Here is a 21674-nt window from a genome sequence, read left to right on the forward strand (position 1 = left end):
TGACTGCAAAATCTAATCTCCAAACTTAATAACCCTACCTTTCAGAGAGGCTTACCCAGGTGGGTCCTCAAAACCCCAAGATGCCATTAGTGCCTGGGGGCAGTGCTCTATTTCTGGAAGAAAGGGAGCAAACTTCTCAGGGGCCCATCTTTGCGATGATTTTGCCAACTTACACCCCAGTCTTGACTGCTACTCTCTGCTAAAGTCAGCATATGGGAGCCCCAGACAATGGAAAAGGAGAGAACTTGGAGAAAAGGAAGTTTAAGTGGCCTCAAAATCCCACTTCACATGACAGTTTTCCAGAAACTCAGCCCTAGCGTGCTCATCCCAAGTTGGTTTACATTAATGGATATCCATGTGCTGGGAGACTCTCTTTTTGCCAGATTAGTTGGTCTGGAGGCCCTGCCTTTCTGAAACATTTTGGCTTTAAAGGACATGTCATTGGGACGCCTGGGTGGCGCAGTCGGTTAAGCGTCCGACTTCAGCCAGGTCACGATCTCGCGGTCCGTGAGTTCGAGCCCCGCGTCGGGCTCTGGGCTGATGGCTCGGAGCCTGGAGCCTGTTTCCGATTCTGTGTCTCCCTCTCTCTGCCCCTCCCCCGTTCATGCTCTGTCTCTCTCTGTCCCAAAAATAAATAAACGTTAAAAAAAAAAATTTTTTAAAAATAAAGAACATGTCATTGTTTTTACTAATTTGGATGTTGCTTTTCAAGTGGCAGAAAAAATTGTTATGGTATCTGAACTGTTTATCTTAGATTTTGCAGTTACCGCAAAAACTGATTCATTGGAAAAGATAAATTCACTAAAATTACTTGTATCCTGATACTTAGGTGATGAATCACTTCATATTGCTGTAAAATCTATATACTCTTATGATAAAAATACAATTAACTGCTTAGATAATAATTTAGCTCCAAATAATAAAATGATTTTGAAAGGAAAAATAATACTATGAATAATGGGAAATTAAATCTTATTCATGAATGCAAAATCGAATATTCTTAAAGTAACAAACTCTCTGTTCATATGATAACAATTAAAGTCTCCATAGTATGTTTTATAAAAATCTAATTTTTTTTTTCAACGTTTATTTATTTTTGGGACAGAGAGAGACAGAGCATGAACGGGGGAGGGGCAGAGAGAGAGAGGGAGACACAGAATCGGAAACAGGCTCCAGGCCCTGAGCCATCAGCCCAGAGCCCGACGCGGGGCTCGAACTCACGGACCGCGAGATCGTGACCTGGCTGAAGTCGGACGCTTAACCGACTGCGCCACCCACGCGCCCCTAAAAATCTAATTTTAAGATTTCTCCAGAAAAACAAGCAGGAAAAAATAACCAAAAAGTTTTTCCAAAAGGCTTAGTGAAAGATTTATTTTCTAGATTTTAAAACAAGTGACAATTACCAAAACTATGTGATATTAGATTAAAAGCAAGGAAGAAATGTTGAGATAGAGTATATATTTTAAAAGTAAATTAAAACCATTATAAGAACTTACTACATGAAAAAAATACAATGCAAGAAATAATCATAATTCAGTACGTGGGCACAATCGAATCACAGTACAGAGAATATATTAGATTCATACCTCATATCATATACTTATAATAAATTTTGGTCGAAACAAAATGATGAACATAAGAAAACTAGAAGAAAATAAGCATATTCTTTCCAACTAAAAAAGGGAGAAATACTTCTGATTCTCTAATGTTATAATTAGACATAAAATAGATGTTATAACATCCAAAAACCAAAAGGGCTTAAAAGATAAAATATAAGTGAGAAGGGGCACCTGGGTGGCTCAGTCGGTTGAGCATCTGACTCTTGATTTCAGCTCAGGTCATGATCCCAGGGTCCTGGGATTGAGCACCGCTTTGATCTCTCTTTCTCTCTGTCCCCCTCCCCCCCACTTGTACTTGCTCCCTAAAATAGAAAAAAATATGTGTGTGGGGGGGGAAGAGTATATGTTATAAATGTTAAAGAAAAGGGAATTGATCTAATCATTTGAGGTCAATATTCAGCTTTCATGTAAAATGAGGTCATAGGAAGGTTTACACACAAGGAAATGTAGACAATAAATCACCATATGGAAAAACGCTCAGGCTGAATAGCAACTAAAGAGATGTAGACGAAAGGACTTTGAAAGACCACAGAACGTCAGTTAAAGTAAGTGCAGGCATTGGCGCTACAGAGAATGGGCTTTGGAGTCTGACTAATACAGATACAGATCTCGGCTTTGCCATGGTCCAGCAGTATCCTTGACCAAAAGTCTTAATTTCTCAGCGTCAGTTTTGCAGTTGGCAACAAGGGGCCATTATACACCTAGAAGGGTTATTGTGAGCCCGGAACGGTTAGTGTAAGTAAACACTCAGGACGGCATGTGGCACATGCTCGATGTCTTCAATAATGGTGGTGGCATATAGTGATGATGGGGACGATGATGGTGACAATAGCTGATCATGGGGAAGGGACGATGATGGTGACAATAGCTGGTCATGGGGAAGGCGGCGGTTATAAAAGTAATGGTGGCGGTAGTGAGTGATGGAGATATGGGTGGCCGTTTTGTGGATGAGAGTGACCGTGATGTCAGTGACAGTGCTGTGGTGGCATTTTGAAGGTGATGGTGACAGTGGGGGTGGATGATGACGATGGGGATGGTATTGATGGTGAAGGTAGCTGATGACTAATGGTGCTGCTTTTGGTTGTCTGGGCAAAGGTAACGATAATGGGAGTGGTCATGATGTCAGGGGGCAGGGGTGGTGGCAGCGATGTGGTAAAAACACTTAAAATGATTAATGACATTGCTTGGTAGATAAATCAGCAAAACGGAATGCTAAAGATTCAATGCTATATGGACTGTAATTTATCTTTTAACCTTCCCAGAAAGCAGCCTAGCAAGATACAGCAAGAGCCGATAGATATATTGTGCACTTTGACACAGGAATTAAACCCTTGGGAATATGGATCGGAAAAAAAAAATCCCTAAATTAAAATTGGTCTGGAAATGGTATAGCGATGCTATTTATAACTGGGAACAATTCAAAGCGTCAACAATAGGGAGGTGACTAAGCAAATCATGATACGTCAAGATAATGGAATAATATCATGTAGCTATTTAAAGTGAAACATGAGGAAATATGCATATGAAAAAAATTGTGTTAGAACAGCACAGAACTGTGTGTGGATAGTCAGTGTGCGTTTGTGTGCTTTTACCAAAGAACAGAAGAAATGATAAACACATGTGCATAGAGTTTTGTAAAGATTCGACCTGCATTCAGCTTTTTCCTTTTATATATATACTTGTTTAATGGACCCTTAATTTTTATGAAAGATTATGATGGAACTTGAAGCTATACCTCACTCCAAAGAGCTGGCCCATAACTGATCAATTCCAAGGTCAGCCATCTCCCATCCCCTCCTTGGGCCCCATTTACCACCCATCTTTTAGGTCTCCTCCCACCTCTCTGTGACTCATTTCGTCTTCACAATGGTCAGGGAGAGCTTTCGGAACAAAAATAATGTTCTGTTTCAAAACGAAACACAGAGGTCCTAAAAAGCTTAGCGGCATCTATCTGAATGTATATCTACGAATTTGAATGTGGGATAGATTTGTGGTTGTGTATGAAAGGCCCGGGAGTATTGATAAGCTGTAAACTTGGGGGTAGTTACTTGACTCCTCCGTGCCTCCATTTCTCCGGCTGTAAAAGGGAAAAAACAATGGTAATGAACTCATTGAGCTATTGCAAGGGTTAAATGAGATACTCCCCGCAAAACATGGCAGGATGCTTGATTCATAATGAGTTCATATTCATTGTTATTTACACTGAATATTAGCATTGCTCTTACTAGTCTAAGTACTTTTCCAGAAATTATCAAGAACTCTGGATTAAATATAAAAGTTCTGGGTTACCAGCTTCTTCATCTATACAATGGAGCATTAGATCAGGTAATTTGTGACATTCTGTTTCTCTGTTGTCTAGGAGACAATAATGCTCCTTTTTATTGATTTCTGCCTCATTTTTGGAAGGATAATAATAAACTCAAAAAATATAAACTTAAACGGACTTCCCCTCTGTTTAAATATTGTTTTAATAAAATACTAATGTGTATCTTGTTAAAATATTCTGAACCCTGTCTTAATTCTCTCGATGGAAACATCAAAACGTTATCGTTCCTCATGAAACATGTTACACTTATATTTGAAATACATAATACATAATACAAAACCTCTCTGCTTTTTCAATAATGTCTTATTTGATTTGGAGTTCTGCACCTCCAAGTTTATTCTGGGGGTTTAATTTTCATTTTTGCTAGTTTTATTCCTTTGGGGTTTTGTAATTTTTCAAAACAAATTTATTTCAACCCATCAAGGTAGAAACAACATTGTAAGGTCTACTTAAGAAGTGAGGCAGATAAGAAAAAAAAAAAAGAAAAAGAAAAAGAAAAAGACGCAAGACAAATAATTGTAGGCCTTAGGAAATTCAGAACCCCCAGACCCTCCCCCTGGGTGTTTTTCATCCTTACATTCTCAACACAGGCACGCCTCGGGAAAACCCTAGAGGGCGCTGTTTTCCTGCTTGTTACCACTTTTGCCTTGCCTTCTTGATGGGAAAATGGAAAGAAAAAGAGAGGAGTGAAGCAAATTCATCATACACAAAACACAAACCATCCAAGCCCAAGGGGGATGAGGGTATGAAGTCTCAGTGCCTCTTTGCCGGGTGAGGATGCAGAAGCCCGGTGAGCTTGTCCAAGGTCACTCCATCACTCCTTAGTGGCAGAGATACAGCTGGAGTCCAGACCTCGGACCCAGACCTTTTCTCCACCACCTGCTCTTTCATTCGATAAAACACAGAATATCAAGTGGGAGGCCCAGACAAACACTTCTGGGCACACACTCTCCCTTGCTTACTAGTTCGTGTTTCCAAGGAGTATGGTCACTGACTGACAGGTAAGGGTATATTTAGGAGTGTAGAATTCACAGGGATTTTCAATAAGAATTTTTTGAAACCTCAGAGGGATCAGCTTATTTATTTCGAAGTATAAGTTTCATGTATTTCATGAGGAAATATAGCATTTCGATGTTTCCATTGAGAGAATTGAGACAATGTTCAAAATATTTTAGCAAGGTAAACAGTATTTTATTAATGCAATATTTAAAATTTTTAAAAATAAAGTTAAAAATTTTTTTTTTCTTTATTTTTTCTTGAGAGTGAGACAAGGTGTGAGCAGGGGAGGAGCATAGAGAGAGGCAGACACAGAATCTGAAGCAGGCTGCAGGCTCCGAGCTGTCAGCACAGAGCCCGACGTGGGGCTCAAACTCACGAACCGTGACATCATGACCTCAGCTGAAGTTGGATGCTCAACCGACTGAGCCACCCAGGGGCCCCTAAAAATAAAGTTTGGAGGGGAGGTCCACTCTCTACCTAGGCCACTCATGAATTATACTGAATAACTGCCTTATTAGCCCCAACCAGTTGCTACTGGATGGGATGGTGATGCTATTATTGATGATGATGATGATGATGATGATGATGATGGCTTACACTTATTGAGTACTTTCTGTGTGCCAGGTACTGTGCTAGGTGGTTTGTATCCATTGGCTCATTTACCCCTTACAATCGCCTTATAAGGCATGTACTATGAGGAGAGTGAGAATTAGGAGTTTTAAGTAGCTAGCCTAGAATCATACATGTGGCAGGCAAATAATTGGACCGTAAAAATAGACCAGGGTTTTCATTTGTTTATCTGCCATGTTCTCAGATACCTGCGACTCTAGAAAATGCGATCGAGATGAATTAAGAGAGAGGGGCACCTCGGTGGCTCAGTCGGTTAAGCATCCGACTCTTGGTATTGGCTCAGGTCATGATCTCACGGTTCATGGGACGGAGCCCCACACTGGGGCTGTCAGTGCAAAGCCTGGTTGACATTCTCCCCTTCCTTCTCTCTCTCTCTCTTTCTCTCTCCCCCTCTCCTCCTCCTCTCTCTCTCTCTCTCTCAAAAAATTAAATACACTTAAAAAAAAAAGATGGATTCAGAGAGAGAAAGACTTGAGGTAGTGGAGGGTGGCAGTTAGACTAATTTTCTATCTTTAGTGCTGCCGAATCGAATAAGGCAAAGTCCTAATGTGCCCGGTTCATGTTCTAGTTACGAAAAGAAGACGGGAGAGTTGCTTCACAGTTGGAGGTAGCACTTAGAAGAGGTTGAGGTTAGGACCCACATCAAGGACAGGTCAGAAGAAACACATCTGAACCATGGAGAGGAGGAAGAGAGAAATGCCCTTCAACTGTGTTTCCTTTTCTTCCAGAGGCCAGTTCCCTCACCTGTTGGCACACGGCACCAAGGTAAGGCAGAAAAGCTCTCTGTATATAACTTGCATTGGGCGTCCTAATTTGTCACTGCAGGCTCAGAGGGAATGACCGTCCATCCTTCAGTTCCTAGATTCATGGGGTTGGCAAAGCTAAATAAGGCACACTGCCTGCTTTGATATGCTTGTGTTGGAGTTGAGAGAAAAGGCATCCCCATCTAGAATCTGGGGGGAAAATCATGCTTGATGTCTATAATGAGTGTTGCCCAAATCAAAAGCAGGCATAAGTACAGTAAATTGTCATCCCTGGAATGCCACTTAGGGCTTCTTTCCTTGCAAAACGTCAGGGGTTCTTTCCTTATAAAACTTTTGAGGACTGAAGTTTGGTAAGGAATTCCTTGCCGTAGTTGAAGCCTTTTTGATTAATAAAAAAAAGCAAATATCCTGGTAAAAAATAACCACCTCAAACCATATTTATGCCTTGACATGACTGTACTTGCCAGATATTTTTCCAAGAGTAATGCTGGAAGAAGGTGTGCAAAGAGGGCCGCCTGGGTGGCTCGGTCAGTTAAGTGTCTGACTTCGGCTCCGGTCATGATCTCTGGTCAGTGAGTTCGAGCCCCACGTCGGGCTCTGTGCTGACAGTTCAGAGCCTGGATCCTGCTTTGGATTCTGTGTACCACCCCCCCCCCCCAACTCCTCCCCCACTCATGCTCTGTCTCTCAAAAATAAATAAATGTTAAAAAAATTTTTTTAAATAATAATAAAAAAAGAAGGTGTGCAAAGAGAAGGCAAGGGAGGAGAGACAGGAAGCAGTACAGGGAAACTGCAGATTTTACCTGCATCATCACTGTGTTCAAGAGTAAGCCTCCCAGAGGCGCCTGGGTGGCTCAGTCTATTAAGCGGCAACTTAGGCTCAGGTCATGATCTCGCAGTTCGTGAGTTTGAGCCCCGCAATGGGCTCTGTGCTGGCAGCTCAGAGCCTGGACCCTGCTTCTGATTCTGTGTCTCCCTCTCTCTGTCCCTCCCCACTCATGCTCCCCCCACCCCCCTAAATAAGTAGACATTAAAAAAAATTTTTTTTTTTTAAAGAGTAAGCCTCTCCAGGAATTTACATACATTTGGAAATTTTATGCTGCGGCTCTGAATTCTTTTGCTTTCGTTATCATCATGAACTTTCACGGCACAGGTAAAATGTAAATGGAGACTTGGTCATCTTTTGCCTCACATACGGAGAACAGACCTGTTTGCCAGTGCTAGGGGTCTAGATTTCTTCAAGGGAGGCTGGCTGAGAATGCTTTGGGGAACTTGATTCTTTCATTGAACAGTCATCTATTTCTCTCACGTGGTTTGTCTCTGGGGGCCATAAAGTTATTCAAGGTGTAAAAACGCAGCTCTAGGGATTCCTAGGATTACAGCACAATTAGTGAAAGCTACCATCTAAATTTGATCCTACTGAGGTCAAAGAAAGTGGGAAATCAGCAGCTTGAATCCACAATGCAACTTGAAATATCACTGACGATGAAAACCGCATTCAAAACTCTCTCATAAGTCATCAGGGTTGAAGGAATTTATCAGCTGCGTTCGAGCGCTCCATTCTTGGGCACCCTGCTTCCCCAGAACCCTGCTGACACCTAGCCCCACTTTCCATAAATAAATAATTCTTCATTTGCTGACCTGGAGCCGTGAGCATGCAGCCCCTCCACCCCTGCTCTCCTCTGAGAGTAAAATGCCCTCTTGCATTTTTAATGCAACTCCCAAGACTGTGTGTCAAGTTTCCACAAAGTTTGCCAGAAGAATTAGCTGCCCCCTTTTAATAGGCAAGAGGTCAGAAAATAAACCTTTTTTTTTTTAATGACAGCGTTTGAAAAATTAAGAAAACGAAACACTTGATCCAGTGTACTGCATTTCACATTTTTGCAAAGATTGGTTTCTATAATTTTACCATCTGGCCCAACACAGTGAAATTTACTTTATTGGATACAATAACAACCAAGTTATTATTATTTTTCTTGCTTCCTTCCCTTCCTTCCGCTGCAGATGTGGGAAGCATGAGTCACACTGGACTGACTCAGAGGAAGTATGACTTCACGAAATACTCACGGAGTCGGGGACTTGGGGGGCTCATCCTCCACAGTGCTGGGAACCAAGAAAACATTGGCCTTCTGGGCAACCATTTCTCTATTTCAGGATCTTTTGTGGAGATTTATTTAATGTCAGTGGGTCTGTTCACTGTTTCTACAACTAGGCACCTGAACTAAAGCACTAAGCCAGATAAAAATGCATTTAATTATTATTCAAATTCAAGGTAGGGGCACCTGGCTGGCTCAGTTGGTAGAACATGTGACTCTTGACCTCAGGGTCATGAGTTCAAGCCCCACTTTGACTGTGGAGACTACTTGAAACACACACACACGCACACACACACACACACACACACACATCCAAGGTTATTTTATTTTCTTTATAAAACCTGTATCTAATTTTTTTGTATTGATGCGTTGAAACTAGTATTAAACAGTTAGACATACTTAAAGAAGAAAACAATGACAAACACTTGTAAGATGACTACGCAAACATAGCCCCTTATTAAGAGTTTGGTATATCTCCTCCCTATCTGTGTTCTACCCAGGTTTTTATCTTTCATATCTTACAAAATTGAAATTATACTCTATTACCAGTTGGTATTCATCAAGGTACCGCAGTCTTCCACATCTAATTCTTCTCTCCTGATACACAGTATCCACAAAATTTTGAACCTGCCCTGGTCCTTAGAAGCCCTGGATAAATGATGCCCAATGGATATACATATTTGCTATTATTGCTTTACAAATACAAGTTTCAACAATCACTCTAACTGTGTGCAGGCAGGTGTAGACACTTTGGGGGAGGTAGGTGGGAGTGGGGGTTAGGGTGGGAGCCGAGGGGAGGGTGCCAGAATTATTCCTTGGTTTCCTGAACCATCTTCTCCACTAGGATTTCAAGAAAACCACAGTTTGCTTTAGAGGTAAAGAAACAAAGTGAAATTGGCTTCCATGGATGAATCTGGGCTCCTTTACCTGTGTGTACCAATTTCCTTAACTCTGATATGTCATTTCGCCCATTGGGACTTTAATTCCCTCCACTGTGCAATGAAAATAGTCTCCAAGGTTACTTTCTCCTCCAATATCCTCTGTTGCTATCTTGTCTGCCTCACCTGAAGATCTCCCTAGTTAAAGTAAACTTATCAGCGAGACCAGCTCATCAACTCTACCTCAATGGAAACAAAAGAAACATGATGAAGGTTTAGCACGTTTGCTCCCAAACAACCTGACTGCTCACTAATGGCACTAAGAAGGTAGCGAAGGTCAAAAGCCTCTTGAATGTCTGATCACCTGGTGTTCCTGTCCTGGAAGCAGACCCTCTACTTGAGCCTGCGTGGTCACCAGTGTGGTCCCCAGAGACCTCATTTCTTACCTGAACACTGATTTTTCCCTTCCAGTTGGGTGTATCCCCATGCTGATTTTTTACAAAGGTGCTTTGAAACACAGTCCATTTAGAGTAGTGGCAGTGTCCTTCTGTTATCAGTGGCTTCCTTAAATGGAAGCATGTGGCAGTGAAGTCTAACACACAGGAGGTGGGTGTTCCTGACAGGTATCACAGAGCCTGGTGCCCTTCCTTACCGCATGCCCAGAGGAAGTGTGGAGACCGGGATGGCTCAGTCTTCATGGGTAAGACTGTTGAAAGGCCAGGACTGACCAATCTGTGTCTAAATACCCAATTGGTATAGGAAGTTGCTTGGAACCAACCCTCTGACCTAACCCAAGCAGGATTGATTGTGACATTAATAAACCTCAAGATCCTTGATCCCCTCCCTTGCACTGGTTCCTTCCAAGGTTTAGAAAAGGACCTATGATAGAGTTCACGTAATCATTTGTTTTTGTCAAACTTGCAATCAAGAGATATTCAAGCAGCAATTAGTTAGGACTAGTGTCTCCTTCCATTGCAACCTCACCTCCATCATATTTTCTTTAGTGTAAGATTATATTGGGAGTGCCTGGGTGGCTCAGTTGGTTAAGTGTCTGACTCTTGATTTCAGCTCAGGTCATAACTTCACGGTCATGAGATTGAGCCCCATGTTGGGATCCGAGTTGCATGGAGCCTGCTTAAGATTCTCTCCCTCCCTCTCCCTCTGCCCCTTCCTGCTCTCTTTCTTTCTCTCAATTTCTCTCACTCTCTCTCATAAATAAATACATAAATAAATAAATAAATACATATTTTAAAAAGATTATATTGGAGTGGCCTTCGGCATTTTGGGGACTTCACAAAATGGAAAGTTCAGTTGAAGAATATATTTAGTTTGGGTTCAGTGGGATATATTTGTGTGGTTCTAAGTCGTTTCTGGTAATAATGATGTTGTTGTTAGATGTCCTCATGAAGGACTGATTTCTGGTAATAATCTTGCCATCCATGGTGCTGACCTAAAGGAGCAAGGTCAGGGGTCTAGTGCAATATAAATGTGTCCCACGGCACTAGGCACTAGATGTATGTGTATCAAAGAGGAGAGTCAAGGTTTGAAATATAGGTAACCAGAAGCTAGTCTGTGGAGAATTCTCCCAGTTACCAGATATGGAAAAGTGCAAGCAGAGGGTTTGGTTCTTACCAATGCTTATTCAAAACAGAAGTTCTCTCCTATCAGAAGTATACTCAGTCATGCAGCATATACAGTAACAAAGGCACTGTACGTTTTTAAGGGGAAGTACCCCAAATACACTTTATATATTTATAGTTTATTAACTTGTATTAGTTCTATAAGTAATTACACTTTTGTAACTCCCAATTCTAAAAATCAAACAGTGATAATTGCATTAGTGGAGAAATTATCTTTCTCCTGTCTTATCAAAAAGTATATTACAAGATTGTTGTAAAATGGAGAAACGATCAAAGTGTATGTAGTCCAAAAAATGCAGGAGGAGAAAGTGTTGGAGAAGGGTGGTAGGTACTTAATAAAACAGTAAGTCACTTTTCTGGATTTCTGATATTTGTGGTATTTGACAGCTCTTAAAAAATTTTTTTTTTTAATGTTGATTTATTTTTGAGACAGAGAGAGACAGAGCATGAACGGGGGAGGGTCAGAGAGAGGGAGACACAGAATCTGAAGCAGGCTCCAGGCTCTGAGCTGTCACCACAGAGCCCAACGTGGGGCTTGAATTCACGGACCGTGAGATCATGACCTGAGCCGAAGTCGGACGCTCAACCGACTAAGCCACCCAGGCGCCCCCTTGACAGCTTTTTTAAGTTGGTAATTTGATTCGTTTTCTCACTGCAAATGAATATTCGCTTCCGTGTCTAATGTTATATTCATAATTGTATAACCGTTTGTTAGGAAGGCTCCTTGATTGCCCCAGCTTCGGGCCCCGGGAAACCTAGATCCGCCCCTGCCCCTCACCTAACCCTTGCCACGAGCATATTTTCATACTCTGCCTCTTCTCCACCCTCCCAAGTTCAAATGGCCTCTCTGTGGGCTCCTTGGCCTCCCGTCTGGCTTACATCTCCTTTCCAGACTCTTTGCCTCCTTATTCCAAATTCCATCTTCTCTGCTACCTGCTGTCCCCCACTCAGCTCTGCTCACCCTCAGCTCTGTTTTTCCAGTCCAACTCCTGGAACCTAAACGCAGGACAGAGCCCTCCCCCCCTCCCCCCCTCCCCTCCTCCTCCCCTCCTTGCTTGGAAAAGGAGTTCAGGCTGGCAGTGGGGACATCTTGGAAGAGTCTAACCTATTCCTTGATCAGGTGCTCTATGCCTCTCGGGGGAAGAACGGGCAGAGAGCCTGAAATGCTCAGTCGGTCACACCATGGTGGCTTAGCCATAGGAATTCACGCTCTAGACCATCACAACAGCAGGGAAAATGAGCTCTCCTCACCTGGTAGAGGGCATACATAATCTGAGAATTCAAATTTGCGAATTTAAAACTCAGAGTAGGCAGAGACAAGGGAGGAAAACAAAGAAGGCTGCTGTTCAAAAGCACTTTCTTAAAGGCCTCCTGTATTAATAACCCTGCAACCCCTAGGGAAAGGTAGGTTTGGTACAGGTTAGCCAGCTACACTCTTGCTGTTTTGCTTTGCAAATGCAGGCTGAGAAGACTTAGAGGCTTAGAGGCTGCTCCACTGGAAAATCTTTGGAGGCTAAACCTGGGCCATCTCACTCACAGTCATCTTGCCACCCTTTCCCCATCCTGGGGAGATACACATTTGTCATCTTTCAAACAATGATGTCTTAAACCTATGGCCAAGCATAACATCTCCCTGGGAGTTGTGACAATGATAAGCAAACAAATGTTACAAATGCCCAAAAGTATTCCTGTGGCTAAATCTTACCTATGCTTCTACAAGAACTTACTCCTCCCTCCTTCCCTGCCTCCCTCCTTCCCTCCCTTCTTCCTTCTCTCTCGTTTCTTTTTTCATTTCTAGCAGGCAGGGGACGTTGGGTAACAGAAGACAATGAGATTCCCCCAACTGTTGAATTATCTTCAGAGAGAAGGAGTTTAAGTGCACTCATATATCAAGTAGAACAACACACAGTTAAAAATCTGGGCTTTGGGGGCACCTGGGTGGCTCAGTCGGTTAAGCGGCCGACTTCAGCTCAGGTCATGATTTCTCAGTCTGTGAGTTCGAGCCCCGCGTCGGGCTCTGTGCTGACAGCTCAGAGCCTGGAGCCTGTTTCAGATTCTGTGTCTCCCTCTCTCTGACCCTCCCCCGTTCATGCTCTGTCTCTCTCTGTCTCAAAAATAAATAAACGTTAAAAAAAAATTAAAAAAAAATCTGGGCTTTGGAGGCCAACAGACACAGGTATGAGTCCTAGTTTCAATAGAATCTTCAGGTCCAGGCAAAAGCCATCAAGCTGGTTCTAGGAACGGGAAGAAATTTCAACAAGTGGCAAAGCATTGGGTTGGCTAAATCATCTCAGGGGCAAAACTATAGATTTCATATAGACTCAAATTGTCTCTTCTTTGTCATAAAAGTAATTTTTTAAAGATTTATTTATTTTTGAGAGAGAGAGAGTGAGAGCGTGCAAATGGGGGACGGGCATGGAGAGAGGGGGACAGGGGATCCCAAGTGGGCTCTGTGCTGACAGCAGAGAGCCCAGGGCAGGGCTCAAACTCACAAACCGCAAGATCATGACCTGAGCCAAAGTTGGATGCTCAACCAGCTGAGCCCCCCAGGTGCCCTGGCATCAAATTAGTTTTTGATGTGCTATGTCAATAGCCTCAGTCAGAAAGTTTAGGACACATGGATTCCACCGTATGGAAGGTTATAGTTACTATTTCCAAAATGTTGAGACATGCCGGTTTATACAAGTTCAAGTTTTCTTGACTGATTTCTTTGCTCCTTTCAGAGGCCAATGTGTGCTGCGAATCTGTAAGAGGAGGAAATCGTGGGTAATTTTTCTCAAAGTTCTTTAGCCATAGGATCCATTTTTTTGTGGACTATGTCAAGGAAACAGTGTTCTGTGGGGTATGCTTTTGGAAATAATCACCAGTCTTAGGAGATCGCACCATGGCTATTGACTGTATGTATCCTCAACAGCAAACCATTTTTGAGCCACATGGATGTCAGCAGGCTGGTTTTTTAGTTGCCCCTTGATCCCTGTCTACATCCCTCTGGGTCCCTGTGAGTCCCCGGGACCATATCCCTATGCAGAGCCACCAAAGCTCATCTACTCAACTGAAGATAACTGTCCTCACATTGTGGACTACTGCGGAGTGGTCTAACTGGCCCTTGTGCTGTTGAATGCTCTGTGCTCTGGCTCTAGTTCTTTGGTTAAATCGAATTTTCTAACATACATAAAAATGGGGAGATGTTTTTAAAAAAAAGATCTTCTAAGAGATGGAAGCCAAGAGAGTATGCCATCGGTCCAAACACCAAATAAACTTGGCATCCTGAGATATTCAACCACATTGTGTCATTACTCCTGCTAATGGGAGACAGTGCCCGCTAATTGCCAAGATTGAATCATTCCATCTGAGGGCAGAGTTACTAACAGAGGCCAGACCAATTTACTGCTCTATAAATTTTAGAAATGAAAATACTGATAGATGCATCAACCTTCCAAACACAAGAATAATATTTCAATAGTAAGTAAATATTGTTGCCAGGAAAATGGGTGTTTTCTACTTCCTTGCCATGAAAGGAATGTACGGGCTCTGAGGCACTTTGGCTTAGGTGGCAGCCAATATATTTCAGGCAGAATGCCCTCTCCTAGTAGGTCCCCCTTTCTCTTAAAGCTCTTAAGGTCAAAAACTGTCTTTGACATTTGCAGCAGATTCTTCCACTTGCATCTGTATATAGATCCCAAAGTATTCTAAAAATAACCAAAAAGAAGAAGAAAAGAGTGACAGCCTCCCTAAATCATACATATTATATATGTATATAAAAATCAGAAGTATATACAGTAAAACCTTGGTTTGCTAGCATAATTCACTCCAGAAACGTGCTTGTAATCCAAAGCACTTGTATATCAAAGTGAATTTCGAGAACCATCGGCTCAGTTGTGATTCTGTGACGTCACATACTACTCGCATTGTAAGACGTCTCTCGTTTATGGAGTTAAAATTTATTAGAAACGTTTGCTCGTCTTGCGAAACACTCGCAGAACAAGTTACTCGCATTCCGAGGTTTTACTGTATTTTATATCTGTATATAAAAGCGCGTGCGCGCGCTTGTGTGTGTAATATACATAATTTCATTGAGGCGTCTTTGAGATCAAGAGGTAGAATTTCTGAAAATGGCAGATACCAACTACCCAAAACGTTTCTGTCTCAGCTATCAACAAAGGCTCTTTCTCTGAACTCCTAGAACACTTCACTGAACAACCTATTCAGTAATTGTCACCTCTGCACTAGTGATGGCTGTTACTCTCTCCTCTGAGCCCTTGCGAGCTTCTTCCGCGTTGAAACCATGCTCCAGCCCCTTGACGGCATGGCAAACCCATGCTGGAGGCTCAGTCAGTGTTTGTGGGACTGAGTTATTTCAGACCTGCTTGCTAGCTCTGCCTCTACCATTATATCAGTATGACTGGGGACGAATTATTGGGTTGGGGTTTCTCTCCTTTTTTTCTAAGTGCTCCTCCCTGTGACCCGTGGCTGGGGACATCTATAAATGTAGGGCGATGGGGTAACCAGCCACGTGATATGCTTAGAGAATGCTCGAATGGCTTTCCCTTTCATGCGGTAACTCCTGTGACATGTCAGCTGAATCTCACAACAGCAATCCCTTGTATTTGGTTAGTGTTTTACATTTTACACAATACTGTCTCCTATATTTTCTTTTGATACCCACGGTTACCTTACCAAGTAGGAAGAGTATATATTATTCTTACATCAGAGATATGGAAATTGGGACTCAGGTACATTCATTTGACTAATAGCACTCGGTTAGCAATGAATTCAGCCTATGTTTTCTTTCCCCTATAGTCACTCTCTGAGCTTAGGCATCCGGGCTGTGAAGTGCGTCTATTCTTTGGGTGGGGTGAGGTGGTATTTAGGACCCATATGTTCGGCCTCTTTCTGCACAAGCATTCAGTAAACGTGGTTAACGTCTCACACATCCAGGTCCCAGGGCTAACGTGATACCAGAAAGTAATCCAGTATTTTCCACCATGTACTTCATGAAAGACTAGCATGATGAGATTTCCCTGAAAAAAAGAAAATCTTGCAGTCAAACCAATTATGTTACGTTTATATTTAGGACCCTTTGTGCATGAAGTATTACTGGCAGATTTCTGCCCACAGACCCTCCTGAGACCCTCCTGCTGAGAAGCAATATATGAAAGTATGAAAAAGACAAATTCTCACAAGAATAAAGAAAATGGACAAAGTCACTAACAGACAAGGGATGTAGACATACTTGTGGAGGAGAGAAGGCAGCTAGGAGCATGCCAACGGGTGATAGGGGACACAGAAAGCTATTGCCCAGAATAAATCCCAAGGGGGCTACAGAGGAGGTGGGGACCATGCTTCCTGCCAGGACCCTGGAGAAACAGTAGACTAGCACATGGCCAGTGGGTGGGAAGCGTAATGTGGCGTTCAAGTGGAGTGACTCAATCAAAGTCTGTCTTGGAACAACCACACTGGATGACAGCCAAATGCCTCCCCCAGCTGGAGGTGACATTTACCTCCAGGCTCTAAATGGAAGGTTCTTCTCAGGAAGCCGTCTGATGAGCAGGGGGAGAGCTCAACCTTCACGGTATGGGCATGGCAGCACCGGGGTAAAGCCTTGCTCACTCTGGCGTTTGGAAATCCGCTCCCTTCCTGCTCACCCTGAAGCGAGGATGGTTGATTTGACCTCCCCTGTCTCTCTGCCTTCATAAGGTGGCATGGGACCCTTTGACAAAGGACCAATTAGAAAATAAGGCCAGAATTATTAGGAATTAAAAATGTATCTACTGGGGCGCCTGGGTGGCTTAGTCAGTTAAGCGGCCGACTTGAGTTCAGGTCGTGTTCTCGCGGTTGGTGAGTGCGAGCCCCGCATCGGACTCTGTACTAACAGCTCAGACCCTGTAGCCTGCTTCCGATTCTCTCTCTCTCTCTCTTTCTCTCTCTCAAAAATAGTAAAATATAAAAATTTTTTAAAAAAACGTACCTGCCAAAAATAAAAAACCAAATAGAGCTGCAAAATAAAGAAAATCTTTCAGAACATAGAGGAAAACAGAGAGAGACAGATAATATGAGAGAAATAACAAGAAACAGAGGCCAAACCCGGAAGAGACAATGTCCAACTAATCAGAGTTACGGAAGGTTTGGAGAATACAGACAGCTGGGCCCTGCCTGACACACCACACACTCCGTACGGCCATTCCTGTGCCAGACCCCAGATGGGCAAAGCCCCTGCCCCTGGAGCTGGCCAGCATCCTAGCAGCACAGGCAAAAACAGTCAAGTGCAATGCCAGGGGTGGAAAGGAAACAAGAAGATAAGGGAACTGGGCAACAGGAGGTGCCGCTGGCTTGGACGGTGAGGAGGTAACACCGGACACTGAATCAAGCGAGGGATTGAGCCAGTCAGTGTTTGTTGCGCCGAAGAAAGGAGCAAAGTGCCCAGATGGAAGAGGGATGTGGTGCTGAGCAAGGACCACCTCACTGTTCTCACTTGTAAACTGAGGGCTCCCACTAGATAATCTCCGAGCCTGTCGTGGTTAGAAAAGGGCCTTCGCTCCCACCCAGTAAATCCACTTTAACTGGTGAGGTCAGCAATAGTGGTTTCAGGGCACACATCACGTCTGATGATGTGTTATGAAACACCAGGCAACGCTTTATCTCAGCCTGTGCTTCTTTTCTGGGCGAACTGTTTCCTCCAGAGGTCCCGGGACTGGGGTTTTATACTGTGGCTATTTTTAGTCACTGTCCGCGGTGGCTGCTGGGACCTATTGCCTCAAGAGGCTGACGAGAACTTTCCCCCCGGGGGGGGGGGGGGGAGGAGGCATTCCGTTCTGTAATCTTGCCCTGTAGAGCTCTCTAATTGAGATTTGACGATTTCCAACTCGGAGAACTAGATACTTCCTTCATGCATTGCGAGATCAGGTAGCTGTGCTGTGTATTCAGCAGTCAGCAAGAAACTAAGTTATTTTGGCCGGTAGATCCATAGCTGTTATTCAAAACCTTTTTGCTGAAGTAAAGGGGATTGTTTTGCTCTGGGTTGACTGATGCTTGGCAAGTGTTGGTTGAGGGAGGTCCAAGGATGATGCCCCTCCTACTGATTTTTCACAAGAGCTTCCCAGGGCCTGTGCCCCCAACGCATGTTCCTTCCTTACCAGTCAACCGAGACACCGACTGGCATTCAGGGAAGCAACTCGAAAGGTCTGATCGGGAGATTCTGAGCTAGCTTTTTAACCTGTTAGTGCTGACATTTCCTTCTCTGCTCCAAGATAATACAGGCAGGAGCGGCGGTAAAATCCCCCACTGCCAAAATCATCTTCCCAAAGCACAGTTCTGACCTTGCAACTTCCTAGTTCAAAACCTTCAGAAAGTCCCTGCTGTAGACCAAATACACTTTATAAATCTTAGCAGCCATTCCAGGCCTTCTTCAGTCTCCAACACGATCCCCAGGTATAATTTTGTTTCTCCATGCCTCTACCTTCAACCCCCGTATGCTCCATCCAAACCATGTCACTGAATGTTCCCTATAAAGGTTATTTTTCCACTCCCATGCCTATTATGGACTGATTGTGTCCTCTCAAAATTCATATGTTGAGGCCCCGAGTCCCAGTGTGGTAGTATTTAGAGATGGGTTCTATAAAGAAAAGGTTAAATGAGATCATATAGATTAGACTACCAATTAGATTATTGTCCTTATATCAAAAGAAGAGACACCAGAGAGCCCATTCTCCTCCCCATGAGGACATGGGGAGAAGGCTGCCATCCATAAGCCATAAAGAGAGCTGTCACCAGCCCTACCATGCTGGCACTTGGACCTTAGGTTTCGAGGCTCCAGAACCGTGAGGACATAAATGTCTGTCCTAAAACCTCCCAGTCTGTGGTACTTTGTTACGCAGCCCAAGCTGACTGATACAATGTCCTTGCATGTGCAGTCCCTCTTCACAGAGTGTTCCTTTCACTTTCCATTGGACCAAATCCTTCAAAGAAATCCTTCCTTTTCTGGGAAGTTTTCACAGATCTTCTTAGCCAGAAATATCTTCCTTTTACAACTTCCCAAAGAACATTGTCAGCACTTTAAAATTGTTTTCATTTTCTGAATAATAGTTACTTGAAAATATGAAATCTTTCCTACTGAACTGAAAGTCCTTGAAGGCAGGGACCTTGAAGGCAGGTACTTGAAGGCAGATACTCATCCGTGTGTCTCCCATAATTATCTAACCATCATCTTTAACATGTGAAAAATGATATCTGAGGTTTCTCTAGGCATGTGTGAAATGCTTTCTGCATTTAGTTGGAATCTTCACAATCACCTTACAAAGAAGGTGTTGTTATTCTCATTTTTAAAATAATGACATTAACTGTATAATTCCACTTTTATGAGGTCTCTAGAATAATCCAGCTCATCAAGACAAAAAAGCAGGATGGTGGTTGACAAGGACCAGGGGGAAGGGAATGGAGAGTTAGTGTTTAATGGGTACAGAGTTTCTGTTTTGCAAGATGATAAGAGTTCTGTGGGTATATGGTGGTGACGTAGCATGACAACGTGAATGTATTTAATGCCACTGAACTGTATGCTTAAAAAAATGGGTTAAGATGTTAAATTTTATGCTAGATGTATTTTCCCACAATTTTTTTAAATAATGAAACTGAGTCTCAGAGAGGTAAAGTAACTTGCCCAAGGTCGTCTGGCATGCTTAGATTTGAGCCGTCTCTGCCCACTCTTCTTGTTTTATTTCATTTTGGTGCATCTTCTTTCTCCATTGTATAAATTCTGGTGTTCCTCAAAGCTCTATCCTTAGCTTTCTTGGATTCTGGGTTCAGAATTAGAAAACGATGAACTGTCTGGGTAAACAGAGTAGAATAATGTGCCCCCTGCCTAAGCAGCATCCCTACAACAGCTGGTTTCTTGGGTAGACTTGAATGGATGCCAGCCCTGCCTCCCTTAGACCAGCACCCTTGCATGAGGTGTAACCTACACAAGTAGTGGTGTGTGTAATGGGTTGTCCAGCTCATGAGAGCCAACTATGTACTTCTCTTCCCAACTTCCTGTTCAGTGATGCCACACCGGCCGCTGGAAATTGGCTTTGGTGGGAATATTTACATTATGGAAACCAGCAAATACTAAAAATGAAGACATTTCTCCCCAGAGAAACTGTTGCTAAGATTTACCAGCACACTGCTGTGCACAACATACAAACTGGCTTTATCAGGGTCTCTACTCTCCTCTGGCTTGAACTTCTTTACATCAGTTGCTACGGCTGTTATTTCCATATGCCAGCGAGACCTCTACCTCTATTCTTGTCCCTCTTTCTACTTTTAGACCCATAGGTCTGCCGCCTTATTGGGCACATCAACCTGTATATGCCAGGGCACATTAAAATGTTGAAAACAGCTCCCTTCCTTCAAATTTTCTCTTCCTTAAACTATAGTGTCACAATCCCCATGGTCTTCCACATCCAACTAGGTACCCAGTCTCAGAAGTTCTGTCTCCTAACTAGTTTTCACTGACTCCGTGTTTGTCATTGCTTTCTGTATGAGTTCAGACTCTCATCATCATCATCATCATCATCATCATCATCATCATCTCTCACCTGTGACGTAATATCGTCTGTTCCTCTTAGCCGGCTAACTGGTCTACCTGCTTCTTCTATCCTCCTTATTATATCAGAGGTTCACAGCTGTGCAAATGGAGCCCATCATTATTCTGCTTAATTTTTCATGATACCCCATTCACTACAAGGTAAAATCCAACTTCCCTAGTTTAGCACACAAAACCTTTCACAGTAGGGCCCTAACCTTGATTTTCAGTGTCATCTACTGCTTCCTGAAACATAGTCTGTGAACCACTTGCTCATTCCAAATACCCTCAGATTATTGTTACTGCTATCAGATTGCCTTCCTCTCCCCTGCTCTGCCTGGGTTCCCACACGACCTTTAGAATCCAACTCATGTGTTGAGTTGTGAAATCTTCCTGGGCTTCCTCCCTCCTCCTGAAAGATCAACCCCTCCTTCACCGCACATTGTCACCTTGCACGGTGTCCCTCTTCCCACCTATGTTGAGTGTTTGTGAGATTCCTGTTCATTGGTATAATCTTAGTACCTCACAGAACTCCTGGCATATAGCAGATACCAAATATAAATTACCTGGAGATATAAATTTGAAGTGTAGTAAAACGATTTCTGTTCTTAATGATTAGAAAATGTAGAAAATCTTTCCATCTCTTGAGCTCATGTCATGTATCCGTGATTCAGTTAGGCACTTCACTCTGTGCTCTCCGTGACTAGCCTCTGTGGTGGAGATCACACCATATTCTCCAAATAGAGATATTAGTGTTCAGGGATGTCAGTCGATTTCCTTCGAAGTTAAAGAGTTAGTAAATAACAAATCTGATATTTGCACGCAATTCTAACTCGAAATTCCATGTGTTCCCCACCACTCCATGACTCGATTGAACCAGGAAGACCTTTGTAGGAACAAATAATGATGACTAAACGTAATCGGGGCGATATCTGGAACATGTGCGAAGTTCCATGGGCACAATCTGCAGGGAGCCACTGAGTCTGAGTGGGAGGGGACTTGGAGGTGAACTTGCGCTCTGTGCCAGATATTGCTTACTCAAACCTTTCCATGGCTGGCATGACTGCCCTCTACTATACGACCAAAAAATATTACGCTTCTTAGACTCCCTCGCAGTAAGAATCTAGATGTCTGGTTTCCCCCAAGCAAATGCGCTATGTGTGGGA

The 21674-nt window shown here is 43.1% G+C and overlaps 1 protein-coding gene and 1 long non-coding RNA gene across 7 annotated transcripts in view; one reads left to right on the forward strand and one right to left on the reverse strand.

Moving 5' to 3' along the window:
* The window catches only part of CLIC5 (chloride intracellular channel 5), a 162931-nt gene that overhangs the window by 126663 nt on the left and 14594 nt on the right, over positions 1 to 21674 (reverse strand). The window lies entirely within an intron of this gene.
* LOC123608456 overlaps positions 1 to 21674 on the forward strand; it is a 38516-nt gene that overhangs the window by 13934 nt on the left and 2908 nt on the right. For 2 of the 5 annotated variants that reach the window (XR_006717241.1, XR_006717242.1), the window contains 2 exons: positions 6303 to 6339; positions 13676 to 14232. This is a non-coding gene — a long non-coding RNA (uncharacterized LOC123608456). Of the gene's footprint in view, positions 1 to 6142; positions 6340 to 13675; positions 14233 to 21674 lie in introns of those variants that run through there. The other 3 variants (XR_006717243.1, XR_006717245.1, XR_006717244.1) reach the window with 2 other exon arrangements.

This window comes from Leopardus geoffroyi, chromosome B2 (genome assembly GCF_018350155.1).
Source record: "Leopardus geoffroyi isolate Oge1 chromosome B2, O.geoffroyi_Oge1_pat1.0, whole genome shotgun sequence".
NCBI lineage: Eukaryota > Metazoa > Chordata > Mammalia > Carnivora > Felidae > Leopardus > Leopardus geoffroyi.